At 48.5% G+C, this 22,524-nt stretch overlaps 1 pseudogene across 1 annotated transcript in view; it reads right to left on the minus strand.

Annotated features, from left to right (window-relative positions):
• Positions 1-17,953, minus strand: part of LOC147745364 (uncharacterized) — a 58,212-nt pseudogene extending 40,259 nt beyond the window's left edge. The window contains exon 1 of the transcript XR_015307490.1: positions 17,824-17,953. The product of XR_015307490.1 is annotated as an uncharacterized LOC147745364 (transcript). The remainder of the gene's footprint in view (positions 1-17,823) is intronic.
• Between the last annotated feature and the right edge of the window lie 4,571 nt (positions 17,954-22,524).

Here is a 22,524-nt window from a genome sequence, read left to right on the forward strand (position 1 = left end):
AAGATGGCGGCCGTGGATTCCTTGCCTCGAGGGGATTGTTTGTGACACCGGGAGCCTAGAAATGGCTTTGTGCCTTTTTCGGTCGAGGACCGGAAATGCTGGCTTGCCAGCTTCCGGGATGAGATCGTATGTTGTGTAGTAAGGCTTCAGAACCCGCCTCCCTGCTCTGTCTCATCACCATTGGCTGGCTTCCTAAACGGAGGCCAGCCATTGGAGGAGAGAGCCGTCCCTCTAAATAAGCCCCGTCTTTTTCGGATTTGGGGGCGTCATTTTTGCTGTTCTTTAGACAGTGACGTCGTCCGTCACTCAGAACAGCAAAACACGCCCCCAATCCGAAATTTTTCAGAAGTTTTTGGCCGCCATTGTTGCCTGTCCACCGCCGAGTCTTGAAGTGCAGAGAGCCTCCTGCGAGCCTGAAGGCAGCACCACAGTGAAGGTGAGCAGTTTTCCTGCCTACCCCGGCCTTTGCAAACAGCGCTTGAGCCCCTCCTCGTCCCCCCCGTCACCCCCCCGCCGTTCAGGTCTGCTGCTGTGCGAAGCTGCGCGAGCTCCGAGGCCCACATGACACTGTTCTCTTGCTGCTCCCGACTTTTGATCCAGACGTCCCTGTTTCCTTGCTGCTCCTCGCTGTTTCTTATGTGCATCCAGCCTGATCCCGAGTTTCTGTCTATCTCCGCCAACCCCCCCTTCCCTCCTTTGTCTCTCGTCGCACACTACCCCCCCTTCGTCTCTCCTCGCACCCCCGTTTCCGCTGCTCACCTCCCCCCACTCTCTCCCCACGGAGCTCCCATCCCTCTCGCCTACTTAGCTCACTCCAGCAGTCACGACGCCGTGGACCACACACCTCAGCCCCAGGACGCAGAGAAGCCTCCCCGAGCCCCCATCAACTTGCGCAGAGTAGAGGACAGCACCTCATGCGGCGTTGTCGCGGGCCGCAACTTTACCTCGCCAGCCTGGACTCTGACACTTAGACACAGTAAGTACTGAGGCAGCCTGCTTGCCATTTAGTGCGCTGTTGCTAATTGTCACACTCTGCTCCGGTGTCCGATAGCTGAATTCAGATATCCAAAAGATCAGGAGCCTTCCACGTGATATGTGTCTCAGTGTTCTGTTATTGTCAAACAAATTAATGCGACCTAGCAGACAGTGCGTGCCCAGCACCCCCTCGTGGATCTGCGCCCTGCCTGCTGTTTTTTCCGGAAAGGCCTTCGCCCTGCTGACCACGCGTGCGGTGCCTTTATTGGCCAGAGTCAGACAGATGGAAAACTAGCAGGCAGCTTTTATTTTCCTTCCCAATACACTCGCTGCCTGCCTAAGTTGCCGTTTTAGTCCACAGCACCCGGCCCACATGTGCAGTCCGGTATTCAGGAGATCATGGGGCCAGTGACATTCAAGGCAGTGTGGCAGGACAAGGGAGTCTGACTGCTGTAAACAACAAATCGAATAGGTATGTTAAAAGGTACTGGGGATGTGCGTCATGCCACCTCACTTAACAACTAGATAATAATTAGCTGCGGAATTCGGCACATTTCCCAGTTCCAACCGTTTTTTCTTAGCATGTAAGATTCATAGTTCAGTTTCTATTAGAAAAAAAAACGTAAGCAAAGGATTAGATGATAATCTCACCCCTGGCATGTTCTGGAAAACTTTTGAGTTGATAGCGGTGAGATGTTTTCACCAGATCATGGCCTATGCAAACGTAGTTTGTGTGTGTTTCCATACTTGCTTTTTTGAAGGGGATATTTGAAACTACACATTTATGAAAACATTACTAGGTCACTTTACACTTACAAGAAGCATCACATATTACCTTTAATTGAATTTTAAATTACAATATGGACCACACCTTTGCTGCTGGAGTGGACAGGAAGACAACACAAACATGAATGTTTCCTAGTGTAATGTAACTGGTGCTCGTTTAAAGCGCTCCAATACCTTAATATCAAGTTGGCATATTGCCATTTTGCCGACTTTTGACCCAGATGTCCCTGTTCCCTTGCTGCTGTTCCGGACTTTTGACCCAGACGTCCCTGTTTCCTTGCTGCTCCTCGCTGTTTCTTACCATTAGCATACAGCCTGATCCAGAGTTTCTGTCTCTCTCCCCCCCCTTCCCTCTGCCCGCAGCTCTCCGTCTCTCGTCGCACCCCCCGCCCCCCTTCGTCTCTCCTCTGCCCCCCTTCCTTCTGCCCGCAGCTCTCCTTGGTCTCAAAAGTCACATGCAGCGTTTTAAACTCTTTTGCTGGCTGCTGTATTCTGTGAACTGTACACCATGACGCCCAGTGCTTAATTTTAGCCGGTGGCTAGAGACGCTCATTTTTGTAGACCAGGGCATTTTTTATCGTCAGACTTTGGTTGGTCTAAGCTGGAAAGGCAGAAAAGGTGGAAGACAAGGATGAAGAGAAAGATAAGCAAAAGGTGACAAAGGGAGAAGCATTGGCGAAAATTCTGCAAGATTAAGATAAAGAGACAGGGAGTGTAGGGTGGTGTAAAAAAAGGCTTGCTTGAAGTGGAATCAACTTAATCGGCAACCCCGGCATTTGGCAACAACACGCCTCTAAGAAAACTTTGAGCCTCTGCGCTTTTGTTTAGACAAATTCCATGCTAATTTGTTCCTGCATTATTATTTACGTTTGAACTTTGAGCTTTTGTATAGCATTGCAAATAATGTGTGTTTTTTGCAGATTAAACAGACTCATGGCAGTTATCCAGCCAATAAATATTCATTAACTATCAGAGCTTTGTAGCTGGCTAGATGTGTGCCAGGTTGAGGTAATATGTGCTTACATAATAACAAAATAAGGTAAGACGTGGTAAAAGTGAATACAATTACTTAGATTGTCAGGTCTCCCACCCCAGCACTCTAACACTAATCCTAGGACTGTATGTGTAAAGTTAACGCTGCACCTGAGATCACCTATTATGCTGCACAGTTGATTCCCACAACACTAAAATGAGTTTCAAGAGGTGAAATGTTAGACATTGCTCAAAACGATGAACATTCCTTCAGACTATCAAAATTTTGTGATAATATATGGATGAATTGTAGCAGAAGTGAATTTCTTTTAATGACCTGTAAATGCGTTTTTTGTGCCGGGTAAACCGCTGTGCTGTTTATCATTTTAATATAATTATAGTTATCACAGAGCTCACTGGGACTATGTCTTCTACAGTGGAAATATGAAAAACTGGACCATTCTTACAGACCTGACAGAGTGAGTGGCTCGATAAGATAGCAGGACTCTCCCCGGGCCGGACAGGGCGACACACTGCTGGTAGGGTGCCTTGGAAGCATGCGCACTTGTAATCATGCCATTATTATTTTTGTAGTGCGCTGCCTCCTAGGACATTTGAAGGGTTTTGTTTGCAACAAAATGGGGAAAACGTAGGGAGGCGTTAATTCAGAGTAGAGAGTGCAGAGTAGAGAGTGCAGAGTAGAGAGTGCAGAGTAGAGAGTGCAGAGTAGAGAGTGCGGAGTAGAGAGTGCAGAGTAGAGAGTGCAGAGTAGAGAGTGCAGAGTAGAGAGTGCAGAGTAGAGAGTGCAGAGTAGAGAGTGCAGAGTATAGAGTGCAGAGTAGAGAAGTGAGTGCAGGTGCAGAGTGCAGAGCTGCGAGTGCAGGGTGAGTGTGTGCAGAGTGTTGTGTGCTGTTGAGTGCAGAGCTGCGAGTGCAGGTGCAGAGTGGTGTGTGCTGTTGAGTGCAGAGTGCGAGTGTGTGCAGAGTGGTGTGTGCTGTTGAGTGCAGAGTGCGAGTGTGTGCAGAGTAGTGAGTGCAGGTGCAGAGATGCGAGTGCAGGGTGAGTGTGTGCAGAGTAGTGTGTGCTGTCGAGTGCAGTGTGTGAGTGTGTGCAGAGTGGTGTGTGCTGTTGAGTGCAGAGTGTGTGCAGAGTAGTGAGTGCAGGCGCAGAGCTGCGAGTGCAGGTGCAGAGTGTTGTGTGCTGTTGAGTGCAGAGCTGCGAGTGCAGGTGCTAAGTGGTGTGTGCTGTTGAGTGCAGAGTGTGAGTGTGTGCAGAGTGGTGTGTGCTGTTGAGTGCAGAGTGTGAGTGTGTGCAGAGTAGTGAGTGCAGGTGCAGAGCTGCGAGTGCAGGTGCAGAGTGGTGTGTGCTGTTGAGTGCAGTGTGTGAGTGTGTGCAGAGTGGTGTGTGCTGTTGAGTGCAGAGTGTGAGTGTGTGCAGAGTAGTGAGTGCAGGTGCAGAGTAGTGAGTGCAGGTGCAGAGCTGCGAGTGCAGGTGCAGAGTGTTGTGTGCTGTTGAGTGCAGAGCTGCGAGTGCAGGTGCAGAGTGGTGTGTGCTGTTGAGTGCAGAGTGCGAGTGTGTGCAGAGTGCTGTGTGCTGTTGAGTGCAGAGTGCGAGTGTGTGAAGTGGTGTGTGCTGTTGAGTGCAAAGTGTGAGTGTGTGCAGAGTAGTGAGTGCAGGTGCAGAGTAGTGAGTGCATGTGCAGAGTAGTGAGTGTGTGCAGAGTAGTGAGTGCAGGTGCAGAGTGCTGTGTATTGGCAATGTAAATGACAATGCCATTTATTTATGATTTAAAGAAAATAAAAGAAATGTCATCAGCAATGCCAATAGCTCTACCTTTAATGATGCCGAGACCATTGCATTGTAAATGCTTGTTAATCTTAGGTACAATAAAAGCGGCTCACAAGCGGTCATTTGGGAAAGTTTTAACAGGTAATTCCACAAGTTACACAGATCACAAAATACACAGTAAAAGCGGTGATAGCAATTCAATTTTAACAAGCATTTACAATGCAATGGTCTCGGCATTATTAAAGCTAGAGCTATTGGCATTGCTCACGATTTTTTTTTTATCATAAATAAATGGCATTGTCATTTACAATGCCAATAGTTTAATCGTTAAATAAATGGCATTGTCATTTACAATGCCAATAGCTTAATTGCTCGCAAATGCATGACCTATTGCATTTACACCCACACAGAGCCACACGCACAAAGCCACCCACACACATATAAAGAGCCACCCACACAGAGTCATTCACATAGAGCCACCTACACAGCCACCCTCACACAGACAGAGCCACCCACACATAGAGCCACCTACAAAAAAGCTATCCACACAGAGCCACACACACACAGAACCACACAGACAGAGCCACACAGACAGCCACACACAGACAGAGCCACACACAGACAGAGCCACACACAGACAGAGCCACACACAGACAGAGCCACACACAGACAGAGCCACACACAGACAGAGCCACTTATGATCCAAGCTTCTGATAACTAAAGGCATAATGCCATCACTGATAGATATATGTAATGACCATATGGCTAGGCCCTCCTCATTAAGCCTCGAGGTGGGGGCGGGGGGGCGAGAGCAGGAGGAAGGAGAGCTGCGGGCCGAAGGGGGGGGGGCAAGAGATCTGGATGCACAAACAGGGTGGCAGAGTCAAGAAAAATGGCACAGACGCAGAGACTCTGGAGCGGCAGCAGGATCCATGATGCAAAAAAAAAAACAACAGCGTCCGCAACTCCGAAAATTTTCGGATTCGGGGGCGTGTTTTGGCGTTCTGAGTGACGGATGACGTCACTGCCGAAAGAACAGCAAAACTTACGCCCCCGAATCCGAAAGAGACGGGGCTTTATTAGAGTGATGCCCCTCTCCTTAAATGGCTGGTCTCCGTTTAGGAAGCCAGCCAATAGAACAGAGACGGAGGAGAGAGGCAGGTCAAACATCGTACTAAAGGACATTAAATCTCCTCCCGGAGACTGCGCAAGCGCAGCCTTCTCGGTCCTTTAATAAATGACGCTCCGAAGGTGCCAAAATCCGACATTTTCCAGATTCTTCGGTGGCTGAAAGGGGGCAATGTTTCAATGGTCTACGCTTGAAATGCGCTGGCTGCACATGAATTAGTTTTCCATTACGGCGCATCTAAGAGGACTACACCGAACCAACCCCACTGCGGTAACTCTGCAAAATATCCTGCCAGAGATATTTTAAATTCTCCAATATCTACTTAGATACTCATATTTAGGAGGGAGCTCCATCAGCAGAGCCAGTTCATGCTTTCACGATCACGCCCACAAACGGTTTGTAGTAGGAAGGTCAGACGCCTACATCCCAGATACCCAGATATGAAAACAAAGGGACACTTGCATCTAATAAACAGTCTTGCACCATTCGATTCCCAAAACACACAGAAATAAGGCCTGTAACATACATACGATGTTGTTGCCTCGCAAATGCGTTCATGTGTATGGGCAGGGCTTTAAGTGGGATGAAAAAACTGGGGGGTCTCTCAAAGGGGCGTGCCCAGTGTAATTAGGGGCGTGGCTTTAAATCACTTACGCAAACAATCTGTGCTTAGCATAGTGTGCCGCCCAACTTGTAATTTGCTGTTTCCGTCATTGCATCCAGATATTTGATACAAGGAGCATCATACCTACAATAAGTAAGTAATATTGGCTTTGTCAATGGTTATTACTTGCAGACGATAAATAAGCTGCAACTATAACTTGTATATAATATTGACAAAGCTTCCAATTAAATCCTTGGTGACCCTACCACAATGTTGCTGCTCCTGAGTTTCAGAAAGAGAAGGGACATCCAGAAAGAAAATGACTCTTAAAGGATTTCCCTTCCCCCACAACGCTCCCCTGGCATGACGTCATGCTGTAACTTCTCTAGTACTGAGAAGTGAGCAGTGTGAGCAGCGCACATCCATGTGCCTGCTGCTGTCTCGAAACGGGTCTCTATCAGGCTTTGTTTTGCGCCATGGCACTTTTTTCCGGACTGCAGTGACAGCAAACAGCGGTCATTGCAGTCCTTGAAAAAAAACGGGCTGCCTGTGTCAGGGCTCAAAACAGAGCCCGATAGAGACCCGTTTCGAGGCCCCCAGAAAAAAACTGCTGGTGCTCAGACCCCTTAAGACCCGGCCCACTTCAAGCCCTGTGTATGGGTTAGTACTTTACTCCGCAGGCTCCGAAATCGCACTCCTTTACAATGCGATTTGTGTTGTCCTACCCCAGTTTTTGCATTCTTTTGGCGGAATGCCTGATCCCGCCTCTCTAATGCCGTGCACCCACGACCCCACCCCCCCACCACTCCCCCCCCCACCCCTCCTGGGCACTATGGCAATATATTGTGCACTAGAAATTACTGCATTATCAAAATGCTACCATAAAATTTGGGAAAAAACGTATGGGCGGGGTGGGGGTATAAAAGTGCGTGAGACTGTGGCAGAGTGAGTGTGTGAGTCATAGTGTGTGGGATACTTGTTTTGTGATAGAGAGTTGGTGATGGCAGTGCTTAATTAGTTAATTTAAAAATGCATGTCCTCTTCTTAGTTGCTAGTTTGCACTAGAGCATTCCTCCCGCTTGCAGCTCCTAAAATATATTCTTGTGATTGTGGCAAAACCACTTCATCCTTCTCCTAGTGGTATGTGTTGCTAAAGATATGGATGAAGATGTGGGCTAATGGGCAGAGCTGCCGAGTTTGGAGGTGGGAAACCAGGTTCGAGTCTCGGCGACCTCTCGGGATCCTGTTATTCTGGGCAAAGCACGTCTCCTTGTTCCTAACAAAAAATGAATGTGTAATGTAACTGGTGCTCATGTGAAGCTCTCCAGTTCCTTTCTTTTGTTTTTAAAAAGGATGCTAGCGGTCCAGTCAGGAGCAGCCTATGATATGCCCTGTGACACCGATTAAAGGCTAATTAATGTCGTATAAGTGCCGCTTTGTGATATTATTCGTGGTATGAACAGTTGCCTATATTTGAATATACATTTCAGATCACGTGAATTATTTGATGGAATGAGAAGATTTCAGTCCACGATAAAAACGTACAACAATGAAAATTAAGAATGGAAAATATAGGATATAAGAACGTGCAAAACTCCCGAGTAGACCTTGGCTTGGAGGGGCGACCATAATATCCTGAGACCCGGGGAGCTGACCCAGCCCTTGAATGCTTTATGAGGCAAACTTACAAATTAATGGATACGTTCATAGACATTTTCTGACATTATCGTTTGTTATTGGTATTTCTATTACACACACGTTCATCCACTCACATTTTTTGCACCTACATCCATCCACCCATTCTTCACCCATCAACCCTATCATCCATCCACCCTTACATCCCTACTTTAATCCATCCATCCACTCATTCTTCATTCATCCACCCACCTTTTGGAACCTACATCAATCCACCCATTCATCATTCATCCACCCCCCCTATTCAACGTTTTTATTCCATCAAGGTACAAGTGTGAGTGACATCACGGTGATTACATTGCGATTTCAAGATAGAAACGGGCTTGACATGTATGACTTTCCACATGATTATATTGCGCTCATCAAGCTTCAAGCTTTTCACTTTTTATGATTCCCACGTTTTTATCTCACCTAGCTGCATGTTTGACTGGCATCGCGCGTATGACTTTGAAAATGTAAAATGTAAACTTCCACGTTTTTATTTATTACATCGCGCTGAACAAGCTTCCAGTTTGAGTGGCATCGCGGCCGACGCCTTGACATTTTAAGACTTTCCAAATGTAAACGTTCCTAGTTTGAGTGACATTCAACATGCGATTGCAAAATTGAAACAGGCTTCGACATTAACATGGGCTTGACATTGACATTTTATGACTCCACAAATATAAACGGGCTTGACATTTTATGACGGGTTTCACTTCAAGTTGTAGTCACATGTTATGACTTTCAAAAAGTAAACGGACCAAGTTTGATTGACAATCAACATGGTTACATCGCGCAAGTTTGCAAATTGCGTTGTTGTTGCTTACGTTGCAATGCCTTTCGATGTAAACGTCGAAGCGTTGCTATGGCATGCGATGTAAACGTTACTGCGATGTGTTAATTGCGTTGTATTGTGTTCGCGAAGCGATCACTTCGTTGCGATGGGTGTTTCCCGCTGGCACAGGACGGTGGGGGTGAACAGGGGCTGGTAGTGGTTTGTGTTCGGGCGGTATAGATGCAAGGGGGGATGGGAGGCATGCGATGAATGCAGGTAGCTGGTCTGGCGGCGCTGGCTGACGGTGGAGGTCTCTTGGCTCACTCACTCGGGCAGAAGGACATCGCATAGCTGACATGGAGCAGATCCACTCCCGACTTTGCCCCGATGGGGGGGTGGGGGGGTGGGTGCTCGCAATGAAGGGTAACAAAGGTTTCGATAAAATAAGTACAGGACGAGGCGGCGTCTGGCGGGACAGTGGCGCGCGTCAGAAGGGGGGCAGAGGTGCCACGGGGCTCAACACAACATCAATAGCAGCGGAGGGGAGGGGGGCGATGAAAAGGAGATCAGGTGCGAAGTATGGCATGGGCGGGCACACGGGAAGACCGGAGGGGCGCACGGGTAGGGTTGGCTGGTTACAGATGGCTGGGGTCTCAGCTGAGTGTTTGGGTGCAGGGATGGGGCCGGCAGCACAGGGTATGGCTGGACAGGACAGTGGAGGCATGTCTTCCACGGGGCGGATGGGTGGCGCTCGGGGCACTTGAAGGAACCGACTGCAGCACGCAGGGTGGAGTGGCAAAGGAATAACGTGGGGGGAGCAAGGACGGGCTGGCAAGAGATGGGTGGAGAGGTGCACACCAAACGTAGAATGAGAACGTACCTCTGAATGCAGGATACCTATGGCTGCTCCACACGGGTCTGGAAGAAACTAAGGCAGGATTCTGGGATTGCAGGGGTTCCCGAATTGGAGGCGAGGTCTGCTTCAAGGGGGAACTTCTGCCTGCAAATACACGGCAACTGCACATTCTTTGTTTTAAACCTTCTGCTAAGCTGGGAGTGGAAACCCGCCTCGTGAAAGAAACGTTGTGCTTGCAAAACCCAGCCCCGTGATGTCCGTGTCCGTTCACACATCAGGAAGACGAACTGGGGCAAGCTGCAACAGGGATTACAATACTGCACAGATAGTAAAAGCGAGATTTGGAAACAATAAAAACGGCATAAACAGACTAAGAACGGCACAAACAGGCTTACCTCATGTCCTCACTAGACGCTGCTCGAGCAGCAAAATGGCGTCCGGCAGCTCTGAAATTTTTTGGATTGGGGGCGTGGTTTTGCGCCCTGAGTGACGGGCAACGTCACAGGGCTAAAGAATGCAAAAAATCACGCCCCCAAATCCGAAAAAGACGGGGCTTGTTTGAAGTGATGCATCTCTCCTCCAATGGCTGGCCTCCGTTTAGGAAGCCAGCCAATGAAGGAGAGAGAGGGCAGGGAGGCGGAACCTACAGCGCACTCAGAGTCATTAAATCTCCAGCCTAAGTCTGCGCAAGCGCAGCCTTTTAGGCCTCCGACCTAAAAAGCGCTAGTGCTGGTATAAAGTGCAGTGCGTTTAAAAAGATAAAATAACAATTATTCTGTTATATAGCAATTAAACCTCCCGGCTTCCGCCTCAGGAGTATGAAGCAATCGCTGTAGAGTGCACAGATCACCTCCACTCTAAACACAGTCTTGGTGTGAGTAATAATTAACCCTGGGCGGGTAACTCCGCTACGCCAGTGCAGATTTGCCTACTCCATGCTCCGCTGTGAAAGCGGAGGCAGGCAAAACTCCGACTCCGTGGCTAAGCAGAGTTAGCCAGCCCTGCACCCGCAAGAGGTACAACGTAGAATTTTTTCATAGGAGAAGGACGTGAGGAGCAGGAAGGAGAGCGGCCATGCAGAGGGTAGAGGCAGCCATACAGGTAAGTGCCTTTTTTAGAAATATATATTTTTTTAATTTGGGCGGAGTGAAGCTGTGCGTAGCTTCAAGGAGTTTTTTCAAATTCCGTGAAGCTTCGCATAGAGGCACTACGCCTCTCTGCTCACCCATAGTAATAATCAGTGTGCCTTACAGATCTACAAATATTTATAATTCAGCAAAAGGCAGTGTGGTGTGCACAGATTTAAACCATTTTATTACTGCTCTCAGGGCAGTAAAAAGCAGAGCAGTTTATACAGCTCTACATATAATCGTTAATAAACACCCGTCATTGTGTTGTAAAAAGGCAGTGCAGTGCACAGTTTTCCTCTGTAAATGCCTCTCGTAGTGTAATAAAGAGCAACGCACGGTACACAATTTCCTCCTGTTCATGCCCCTCACGGTCTAGGTAAAAGTAGTACAGTGATTACAGATATGCTCTGTAGCAGAACTTTACAGTATCAGCAAACAGCAGGTCGCGGAGTACAGATTTACTCTTTTGCAAGCATCGTTCATTCTGCTGTAACATGGATTTCCTCCTGTGCCTGTAAACACCCCTTCTAGTGCAGAGAAAAAAAAGCACCGCCCCTCGTAATATAGGAAAGAATAACTCTTTAAACACCCCTCATAATGTAGGAAAAAGCAGTGCAGTATGGACAGATCTCTCATAGTGTGAGCAAGAGGTCATGCATTATGCACAGATTATCTTCCCTATGTAGTGCAGACTTACTACATGCTGTAAACACTCCTCTTGGGGACGCGCTTTACTGGGGACATTACTCACTGGCCGTGAGGGAAACGGCGTGAGCTCCTTACAGCCCTAGATACTGCTGTGAGGGAAACGGCCCGCTACCATTCATCGTCGCCGCCATGAGGGGAACGGCTATCAACAGGAAACACCAGGACTACAGTTCCCAGCATCCCCAGGCAGCGCTGAGAGGAGACGCCAGCGTCTGACCGGGATTTCCCTCATTAGCGCTCACGCCCCACGCAACTCGGGACGCGCTGGCGAAGCCCGGGCCAAGGGCGGGTCCGTCCAAGCCAGTTACAGCCAGGAAGAGCCAGGGCAGGGCCACCCCCTTACGCCCGTTATTGGCTTCCGGTTTTGACCGGAAGCCAATAACGGTAATACAGATTACCAAACCGTGATCGCTTCGAAAGAAACTGTTCTCCATAAATTATATAAGAAGTTTGTAGCTGCCACATTGCTTTTTGGGCCGTATTATTATGGGCAAGAGGAAAGCCATGGAGGGGACGGGGGGTGGGGGCCGGAGTAAACTCAACGCAAGGCCCCAGAAGAGCCAAGAAGGATAAAATAATAAGAAGAGCTCTAGAATTGATGTTATGGTTATGGACCGTATAGAAAGTTTAGTTAATGATTGTGAAAGCTTGTTAACTGATTCACAAATGATTGCATTGCATACAGATAACCCTTCTGAATCCTCACAGTCTACACACATACACATACCAGAGATGTTTCGAAAGTTGCCTGTCCCGAGCAACAAACAGTCTTGCTCCGATACAAGTCTGTCCTCTCAGAGACTACCCCAGCCCTTAGACCAGCATGGGCCAAGCCACTTTGAGCCTACTGTTGTAGTGTGCTCCAATCGGTTTGCGGCCTTGGCAGATGATTCGGTCACCCACAACAACTTGCTAGCACACAGATTAATGGAAGTCCCGAATGGCACTCAACCTGAGGGGAAATCTGATCTAGGCAATAGGACCTCGCTCCTTATATCAACCATAAACTCTCTAACAGCGGAGGTGAGGGACTTAAAAACCCTAGTTATATATTTAAAAGCTTCATTATAAGTGCTAACACCACAACAGACACCTCAAAATAATCTATCTGCCTTGCAGTCTACAAACCCATGGACAAAATACTCTACACAAACAGGTAGATCATGCCCTACACCTGGCCAACAATCACCTACTACTCCAAACCAGAGGGTGGGGCCTCCCAGGGGTCCCGTAACATCAGCTCAGTGTAGAAAGCAAGTTAGCGTCCGGTCCGCTTCACCTCTTCCTACACCTCAGATACACTTAAAAATACAGCAGTGCTAGCCGCACCTCCTGATGGACGCCCATGTCGCCCTACGCAGACAGTTTACATGGTTAATGTCCCTAAGGTGGTAGGTCGGCAATATGGGGACTCATTATGCAACAAGGTCACACACTGGATTAGACATGTTAGGGGCTGACGTTCACTAATAAGGGAGGACATTGTAAAGGCAATAAGGCACTACCATCCAGTGCAGGGATTTGACACTATTGAGATCACATTGACATCCCCACATTTGGCCGAGGGGCTATTGGCTCTGGAGTACAGGACCTGTCCCCCGGGTACTTCAGGTATACAATTCAGACGCTCACCTATAACTAGCAACGCGATTATGAGGGACGAAGTCACCAAGCTTTCTAGAGGGTCCCAATTAAACAGCAATGATTGACTGATGGGAACTCCCTGTCCCCCAATTGCTTACACTGATCCGGTTCCATCACCCCAGTCTAGCGTCTTTGCCACTACTATTGTCACACAGAGTGCGAATAATCAGGACGGACTTTCCCAGCCTCTCCCATACTATTCTCCCCCAAAGGTCTTAGATATTGGACAGGCAGCCACAAGCCTATGCACTGTAAATCCGTCTGTGGATTCCAACTGTGCCCACAGTGATCTACTTAAGGAGCAAGGGTATTTGAAACGGGATAGCGCAAGCTTGAAGGTCCTTTGCTGGAATATAGCTGGCCTTTCTAGGAAACTATACCTCCCGGATAGGAATACCTTCATTGATGATTACTCCATTTGTATCTTTCAAGAGACATGGAGCCAGGTTATTCTCCATAAAGCGCTACGAGGCCTCCGGGTTGTTTGCGCTCTATAAAACCCGATTAATAATAATAATAAAGTAGGTTTTGTGTCCTATTATGTCCCAGCAGTCCCGGCGCAAACAGGGAAAGGGCGCCCCTCTGGTGGGTTACTAATATGGATTAGCATATCTTTAGATTGCTCAATGAAACAGGTTCATTGTATTTCCCCTGACCTATTACGATTAACTATGAGGGAGAACAAAGGAGGCAGAATTTTAGAAATGTTTAATATTTACGTTCGTGGCACAAAGGGAGGAGCAGGATCGCCAATAGTTACATCTTTAGAAGCTGAGCTCTCCAACTGTCTCGGTGACTCGCACACCCTGGTAGCGGGAGACTTCAATTGCACTTTTGAACCTCTCTCTGCCGAGGATGAGCTTGACATAGAGGAGGATGATGCAAGGCGGGGCATACCAGTGTTGAGCATGCCACCAATAAAATGATGGACCAAACTGGCTGTACAGTTTAATTCCCTAGCCGTTGAGTATGGGCTAAGAGGAACCAATGGCAGGTCAGTGTCCGATTCAAAAGGGGCGCACACCTATAATAGGGTGGGCAGCTCCTCGCGAATCGATTACATCTTCTTGAACTTCAAACTGTGGCAGCACTTAATAGACATGGCAATAATACCAACAGTAGACAGCGACCACAACCCATTGTCCCTGTCTCTGCAATCTACATGGCTGCCCAATTGTGTTGATTAGGGCCCAGGACACCCAAGTCAAACAAGGGAAGTGATTCCATCTAATTGTAACAGGTTTTTGAAATTGAATAGAATTCTCCTGGACGATAAAAAACTAGGTGACATCAGTAAAACTGTGGCAGAGTCTTTAGGAGCATTGAGAGAGGCTTCCACAGACCCAGATCCCCAGACAGAATTCCTGAGATCTACGAAAAAACTATCAGCACTCTGAGGAGCTTTTTTTGTACAACCACTAGATCAGGCCCCTGCCCAGTGTGGGAGAAGCCGAATGGCAAAGGCAAATGGTATACGAAGGGATACAAACGAAAAAAACAGCCCTGGTTGTGGCAGCTAAAAGTAAATCCCTCCCTAGGATCCAGCTAGCAAGGAAGGAATACAAGAAGGTAGTGACCAATGCCAAAAAAGAGTGGGAAGAGCAGCATTGGCAAGACTTAAAAACAGCTAGTCTAGAGAAGGATGCCAGCCGATGTTGGAACCTCATCGGATCTAAGACACGATCTGGTAGTGAATCAATTACATGTAACATCCCAAGCCATATTTGGCATGATCATTTCTCAAAACGTTATTCCTCTACTGAGGATGCTTCGTGGGAAGATACGTTAATTGATCCTGGATCAAGTAGGGGGGACCAAATAAGCTATCCTTTTTCGGAAACTGAAGTGGAAGCCGCCATTCGGCGCATAGTTCCAGCAAAGGCAGCAGGCCCAGATGGCATCCCCGGGGATCTCCTTCGGGCAGACCCCAAGGAATGGGTGAAAATTATTACCATTCTAATCAATGCCATCGATAAAGGTTCCCCAGTCCCAGATTCCTGGAAGGGAGCAGAGGTCGTCCCTATCTATAAAAAGGGCGCTAGGGACGACCCTGCTAACTATCGCCCAATAAGCCTAATCGACTCAGTCCAAAGGGTTGTTGGGAGGGTGGTATTGGAGAGGATCTTGGAATGGTCTGATGAAAACAGGATCCTCTCCGTCTACCAGGCAGGTTTCAGGGCGGGTAGAGGGACAATCGAGCAGGCATTTAGGCTAATCCTTCTTTACTGGAAGGTAGTACTGATAGGCAAGGGCAGTCTTTATCTCGCATTTATAGATCTAAAGACTGCCTTTGACCTGGTCCCTCGGGGGCGTCTATGGCAGATACTGGCTGAACAGGGGGTCCCAAAGACAATCTTAAATCTCCTGATGCGTCTTCATGAGGGTAACTATGCCCAAGTAAGATGGGGCCCTCAAGGACAGAAAACTGACAGAATATCGGTGAACAGGGGTGTCCGTCAGGGCTGCGTTCTAGCCCCCACCCTGTTCTCATTATATGTGAACGGGGTGGTTGAGCATTTACAGCGAATTCCATCTGACGCACCTGCCCTGGCGGGGGAAAAAATCCCCACCCTCTTGTTCGCCGATGATACCCTCCTGATTTCCTAGACTCCAGTAGGCCTGCAGAGTCTACTAGACAGTTTTCAGCTGTTTTGTAACAATAGAGGGTTGGTCATCAATTCTGGAAAAAAAAAAGTACTGGTTGTTGAATCCCCCGAAGAACTTAAGGACTCCACCTGTACTGAATTCTGTCCCACTAGAGAGGGTTATCACGTTTGATTACTTGGGCATCCGCATTTCTGACACTATGCTTTGGAATAGCCACATACAAAAAATGCTCCTGAACCACAAGAGGGTAACAGGGGCAATCCTTAGAGAGCACCGTACCTCAACAAGTAGGCCCATTGCTCCTGCAATTGATATATATATAAAGCCAGAGGAGTGAGTTCAGCCCTTTATAGTGCTGAACTCTGGGGTTTTTCCAATTTCGATCAAATCACGAAATCAGAAAATAAATTCTTAAAAGAACTTATGAGGTTGCCCCCAAGGACCCCCACTAGACCCTTCCTGCAGGACCTTGGATGTCATGCATTGAGAGACTTGGCCAGACTGCGACCCCTACTGTTGTGGGCCCGCCTATGGCGGACCCCAGAATTGGTGGGGTATGCAGCAGGGCTTAATGAATTAATGATCAAGGATGGATGGCATAGGATCAAATGGTTAAGGGATTTGAAAACACTGCTGTATGACCTTGGTCTTAAAGATGCGTGGACAAACAGAACCGCTCCACCAAAAGCAGAACTCAAGACAGCCTCTATTGGTCCTGGGTTCGCACTAGGGGCCTTCTTGATCTCAAATCTGGCAGGATATCTGAGGAGTTCATGCAACATAAAAGTTCCACCTGCTACGAACAATATCTAGAGGTCATCCAAAAGCCCTATGACCGAGCTTTGTTCTTTGCATTCAGGGTTGGCTCGCTTCCCACTCGCGACATGACAGCCCGATGGAAGGCCCCCTATCAGACACCAGCCACCTGCCTGAACTGCGAGGCAAATCTAGAATCAATAGCACACATCATGTTCGTATGCCCAGCCTATAGAGCACCAAGGGAACGTTGGCTCAAGCCACTCTGTAGGGAGCTGGGTACTCGCAGTCACCTTGCAGCATTACACATTTTAAGATCTGATGCGAGAGCACTGTATGCATGTTTGGCCAAATTCCTGAGCTGGGCGTGGAACATCAGAACGAGATCATTGAAAGCTATTCTATAATTATTGATGCTGCTAGGAGTTATCTGCACTTTAGAAACTGTACCTATGAGTCATTTGCAGTTTAGTAATTGTACCTATTTTTATTGAACATAGTATACACAACTTTTTAGTGTTATTTTTAATCATTTATTATCATATGGACTATGGTGAACTTTCCTTATTCAGTCATTAAAAGTGTATTTACTGTATGAGAAAATGTTTTGTGCTCTTAATTACATAGCTTGTATACTGAAGCTTTCAAGATATATTTTTTTGTTGAAATAAAGCAAATATGGAGCATCAATTTTTGCTTTCATGGTAGAGTTAAAAGCAGTGCAGTGTACGCAGATTTCTTGTGTCAATCCCCCACAAAGTGCAGTAAAAAGGAGTATTGTGTCCACAGATTCCTCACAGTGAAGAAAGGTACAGAGCAGCGTACTCAGATTCCTCATAGTACAGTAAGATGTACTGCAGGGTGCACATATTGCTCACGGTGCAGTGCAGTGTGCTAAGATTCCTCTCTGCACAGTAAGATGCAGTATAACATGCAAATATCCCTCGGTGCAGTAGGATGCAGTGCACACAGATTTCTCACAGCACAGTGAGACGCAGGGCAGCACTTACACATTCCTCATACTACAGTACGAGGAAGTCCAGACATATTTCTCACAGTATAATAAGACACAGAGCACAGATTTCTCACGCTGCAGTAAGATGCAATGTAGTGCACAGATCCCTTATAGTGCAGTATGAAGCTGTGCAGTGTGCACAGATTTCGCATAGTGTGGTAGGATGCAGTGCAGTACACCTCATAGTGCAGTAAGATGCAGTGCAAAAGCACATATTTCTCATAGTGCAGTGAGATACAGTGCACAGATCCCCTCTAACACAAAAGATGACCACAAACACCCCCGTGGCCAGAAGGAAATCCCCACAGAGGTCCCCGGATGGAAGAGCCCAGCTCAGCCCGGCTCCTGGCAGAGATTTCCGGCAATTATTCACACAGCAGAAAGTGTAGACACTCTCCTACCTGGGCAGACATTTCCAGGCTCTCTCCTTCTCCTGGGGCTGAGGTGGGGCTGGTGCAGATTTGAGGCCTGGGGGAGAAGGGGTCTGCGAAGGTCTGAAAATGAAGAGAACTGCAGAGACAAGAAGAGAATCTTTCCTCTTCTGTAGAAGGATGGGCATACAAAGAAAGACCGGAAATGATGTCCGCATCCACTGCTGCAGCTGTCTCTACCGCTGCTGACCCGGAAAAGGAAATCCTTCGCTCACTCATACAATGCGCATAGTGGATCATCATAAGACGACGAGCGCCCTCGTGTGGCCGCTGACAGAACCCCTGGCTCCAGTCTCCAGGCCCTCGTGGGGGCTCGCATTGGTCTCCATGAATTGGAACTGACAGACGACTTGTGTTCCATTAAATATATGACGATGTAGACAACTGCTCACAGTAAACTAAACTGGACAGCATTTTTCTAATTTTCCTAAATCTGTGGCTAATTCTTCAATATAGCGGTGTTTCTTCAAACAGCCTGCGGAAGCTTTACCAAAAATGAAGTTTTCCATTTGTCTGCTGCTTTGTTGACCACCTCCCGCCCTACAAAGGTTCTCTAATAAAACAAAGAAAGAAGTAGATTGTGGTAACAATAAATTCATACGACAGAACAATCCGGTTTGACCCACACAGAGATTTCTTACTCAGAGGAAGATATGATGAAAACATAGCTGCCAAGGTTTCAAATTGCCATGTGTGACATCTCCATAATGTTTGTGTAAATATGAGTGACATTTCAACGAATATGAGTGACATTTTCTCTCGAGCAAAATGAAGATGAAGGAAACATATACCAATTAGAAATTACTATCCACTGAGCAACAAAAAGCACTAATTATATCTTAAAATTGCTTAAAAGCACCAGGAATGGTAGGACACTAACGGAAAACAGACTGCATGACAGCAGTACTCAGCAACATGGGGCCACCAGGCACTGTAGCTGCTCAGAAGATTATCTCAGCCGCACCATGCAGATTATGCGATATTGATATTGAGTACACAAGGCTGACTTGCGATGGCAGTTCGTTGGAGCAATTGCTGCAGGAGGAAGTAAGAGGATGTTGCTTAACCTAATCAGAGAGAGCCCTGTGATTACTCTGCTGTGTCTCTTCCAGCACGGAGAAACTGTCAGGTGCCCCACAAGTCTTACCTTGGCTTGTGACGCGATTCTCAGAGACGACAAGAGCACCCGTCCCTGTACCCACCTGACCCTCGTGGAAAGCGATACTCAACAGGGATGAGATGGACGCAGGGATGGGAGCCAGGGTGTAGGGGTGGTGGATAGCGTGGAGCTGGCGGGGGCGTCCGGGAGTCAGACCCGGAAAGGAACCACCCCCCACATACACACACAGACCTTGTCACCCTCTGAGGACTCACCAATGCTTCCGGAAAGAAAGTCCCCAGATGAGAGCAGCTCCTGATGTGAATTGCAATGGCAAGGCGCTCCTGCACGTTTGCAGTTTAATTCCAAAACTAAAAGAAAGCGCTACTGCGCGTTCACCCAAGCTAAAACAAAAGAGTGCGCTCCTGCGCAAGTAGCAGTAACTGGAACCCAGTCACTTCCCCAGTTGCATCCCTTTGGCGCTCCTGCGCGGTGGGATACTGTAGTACTAACTACAAAGAGCAACTAAAGTCCTCATAACACCCTCAATGCACTCCTGCGCGATAAGGGTTAAGGCAAACAAAAGAAACGGGCACGTTCCTGGAACCCCCAGGAGAAGGAACGAACAAGCGCCTGTGAGTGACGCAGACGTGAGGCAGGGTTGCGCTCCAGCGCGGGTTGCCTCCTAGGTCCAAGATGAGTGAAAGGGATCACTCCTACGAGTGGCTGACGTAACAGCCAAGCAGCGCTCCAGCGCGGCTTGTCTCTGGTGAGGCAGGACTCGGCAGCGGGATTCCCAGCCTGGAATCCGGAATCCGAAGCACCAAGCCGACGGGAAACGCGATGTTTAAGCGTTTTCCCCTGGAAGTGTTTCTGTGCTCTGCTGCCCGGAAACTAGACCGGGTACTCTACTTCCGACCGGAAGTGAGTATTCCGGCCGCCCGTGTGTGTATGGGGAAATGGCCGGCAGCGGCAATGCCGCGAACCGTGACAGAAACTGGATCTCACTAGCCAGTGAACTCATTTTCTGTAGTTTCAGTAAATTTAGTTAGGGGGTTGGTGCTCAGGTGTCTGGATGGTATGGGCATAGAAGCCATGGTTTCCATTTTCCCATGTGTGGCATTTATAAGCTTTCAGGGTATTTATGAGTAACATTTCACTGGCTTATATTTGACACTTTGTAATAAATTAAAGACAGCTCTCAACAGCTTTATTCGGACAATTTTCATTTTTTCATAACTTCTTCTTGGAACCAGCCCTTCTTATAACCTATTGACTGCAGTGAAAATTAAGAACCCTTTTGACAATAGCTGAATTTACCAATATTTTGTCTCCTTTACGGACCCAAAATGAGTTAACATTCTTGATGGCTACAGAAGTAGTTATCAATGTAACGCAGTGACACTCCTTAAAAGACCAAGGTAATAAAGGCAGGTAAATATTCAGTCATAGAACACAAAATATACCTCTAAAATGCACAGCGCTTCTCTTTGTGACATGATTATTTTTTTAATGACCCCATAATTATTACGGCCCCTGGATGGCAGCTGTTCCCAGAGCTGCAGTGGGGCTCGGTTTTCTCTGATGATGACGTGGTACAGAGACCTCTCGGCTCCTTGGGTGTGATTTGAAGGGCGACCGGCAACATCAGTCATTTTGTTGTCTGGGGGGGGGGGGGGGGGGGGGGAGAGGCTGGGGAGGTCAGGAGCACGAGAGCCATGTTAAATATGTGCCCTCGTCTGACTTCTCTGTGGTGCCCCCATAACGAAAACAAAACCATGCCTGCTTTGCTTCACAGGAGCTGTAAAAGTACTATAGCTCCAACTGCCCGGCTATGTCAGCAGCGCCTGCCCAGCAGTGGCGGAAACTTGAGTAACTAAAACGGACAGTAAAAACGTACTGGGACAAAGCGGGTCTTCTCAGTCAAGCGTGATTACACGGTCGTCCGGCGGCCACGGCTGTGAGCTGCATGGGGTCACCCTGGTGACGGGGTCACGGCCCCACTGGTACATAAGATAAGCTGTGCCACTGCTGGCAGACTTCCTGCGCCGATCATGCCAGTCATCATGCAGCACAGGGGCACGGCAGGCCATCGTGCTGTGTCACTGACTGACAATAGTGTGCGAACAAATGCCTCGGCTGCCCGGAACGCCGCTGCTGCGTCCGACTGAGTGGTGGCTGGGCTCTGCTGCAGGGCCCGGCCGCGCTCGCAGTTTTCCTGGTGGCCAGAGCTGTCGCTGGCTCAGCTGAGCTGCCACAGTGGTGGTCAAGGTGGCACGCTTCAACCTGCAGCTGTATTTAGCGCCGCGGCTGCACAGGGGGCCACGGCGGGGGTGGCCATGATGCGAGACTGCGTCTTGTGCGCCGCAGCCTGCACTCTAATCTCCCGCCGCTTCTGCCACTTCCTGCTTCCTCTAGACGTGACAGCCCTATCCCAGGCCGGCACATCCGGGATTAATCCTGGCCCCTGTGGTGCGCCACCGTGATTGACAGCTCTGGGGCTGCATCGACATAGTGGGCAGCCCGGGCTGGCCCCCCTGCAGACTGCACCATTTCGCATTAGTTTCCAAGGCAACAGACTCGTCGGACTGGCAGAGCAGAGAGATAGATTGTAGCGCGGTGCCGCTCACGAGCTCAGAGAGTCCAGCTGCAGTCTAGTTAACTGTTTAGGCACTAGTCGGGCTGAGAGCAGCACTCTCAGAACAGTAGAGAGCCTGGGCACAGGAGCTGCTGGCACAGGTGGCAAAAATGCGTGACAAATGCATTCAGTGCGGTGATGCGGATCACCGCACTGAAATGCGTGACTGTCACACCTGTTGCGTGACGCTTGGCAGGACTGTGAAAATGAGTGAAGTGTGCTGGGACAGAAGAACGGAAGAGTTATTTCCCCACTAGAAAGTGTTGGACTCCTTCCAATAGATCCTTCTTGGGGTTACAACCTTTTGGTCATGTTTTAAGATTTTGTAATAGCCCGGACATGATTCTTCAATAAGACTTTGTATAAAATTGTTTGTGTGAGAAAGCGATCCTTTTTGCCCAGTTGCGTAGCAAAGTCAGGTGGTACCCAGTGCGGAAAATCTCTTGCAGCCGCAGCACTTGGAGGGAGTTCGGTGGGGCAGAGAGGCGGGGCGGGGGAGGGGCAGGGTGGTGGGTACTAAACACCGGAAAATGGATAATTGGAGGTTAGTAAACAATTCAAGTAATAAAGCGAATTTCGTAGCGCGCCCTGCATTGCAAAATGTGATGCAGGGCACGCTACGAAATTCGTTTTATTTATTAAATTGTTTACTTACCTCCAAGTATCCACAGTCCAGTTTTTAGCACCCCCTACCCTTCCCCTCCCCCCAGGGCCGGACTGAGAACCAAAACCGGCCCTGGCAAAAAGCTCGGCCGGCTCCAAGGAGGTGGGACCGATCACTTTGCCGGGCCGGTTTTCGGCCGATTTTGTTACAGGGCCAAAACGGCCCTGTAACAAAAACAGCCCCCTGGGCCCAAAACCGGCCCCCACCCTTGCAGCGCACCGGAGGATTGCCCGGTGCACGCAACGGCCAGTCCGGGCCTGCCTCCCCCTC

The sequence above is a fragment of the Lissotriton vulgaris genome, chromosome 1_1, assembly GCF_964263255.1.
Source record: "Lissotriton vulgaris chromosome 1_1, aLisVul1.2, whole genome shotgun sequence".
Lineage (NCBI taxonomy): Eukaryota > Metazoa > Chordata > Amphibia > Caudata > Salamandridae > Lissotriton > Lissotriton vulgaris.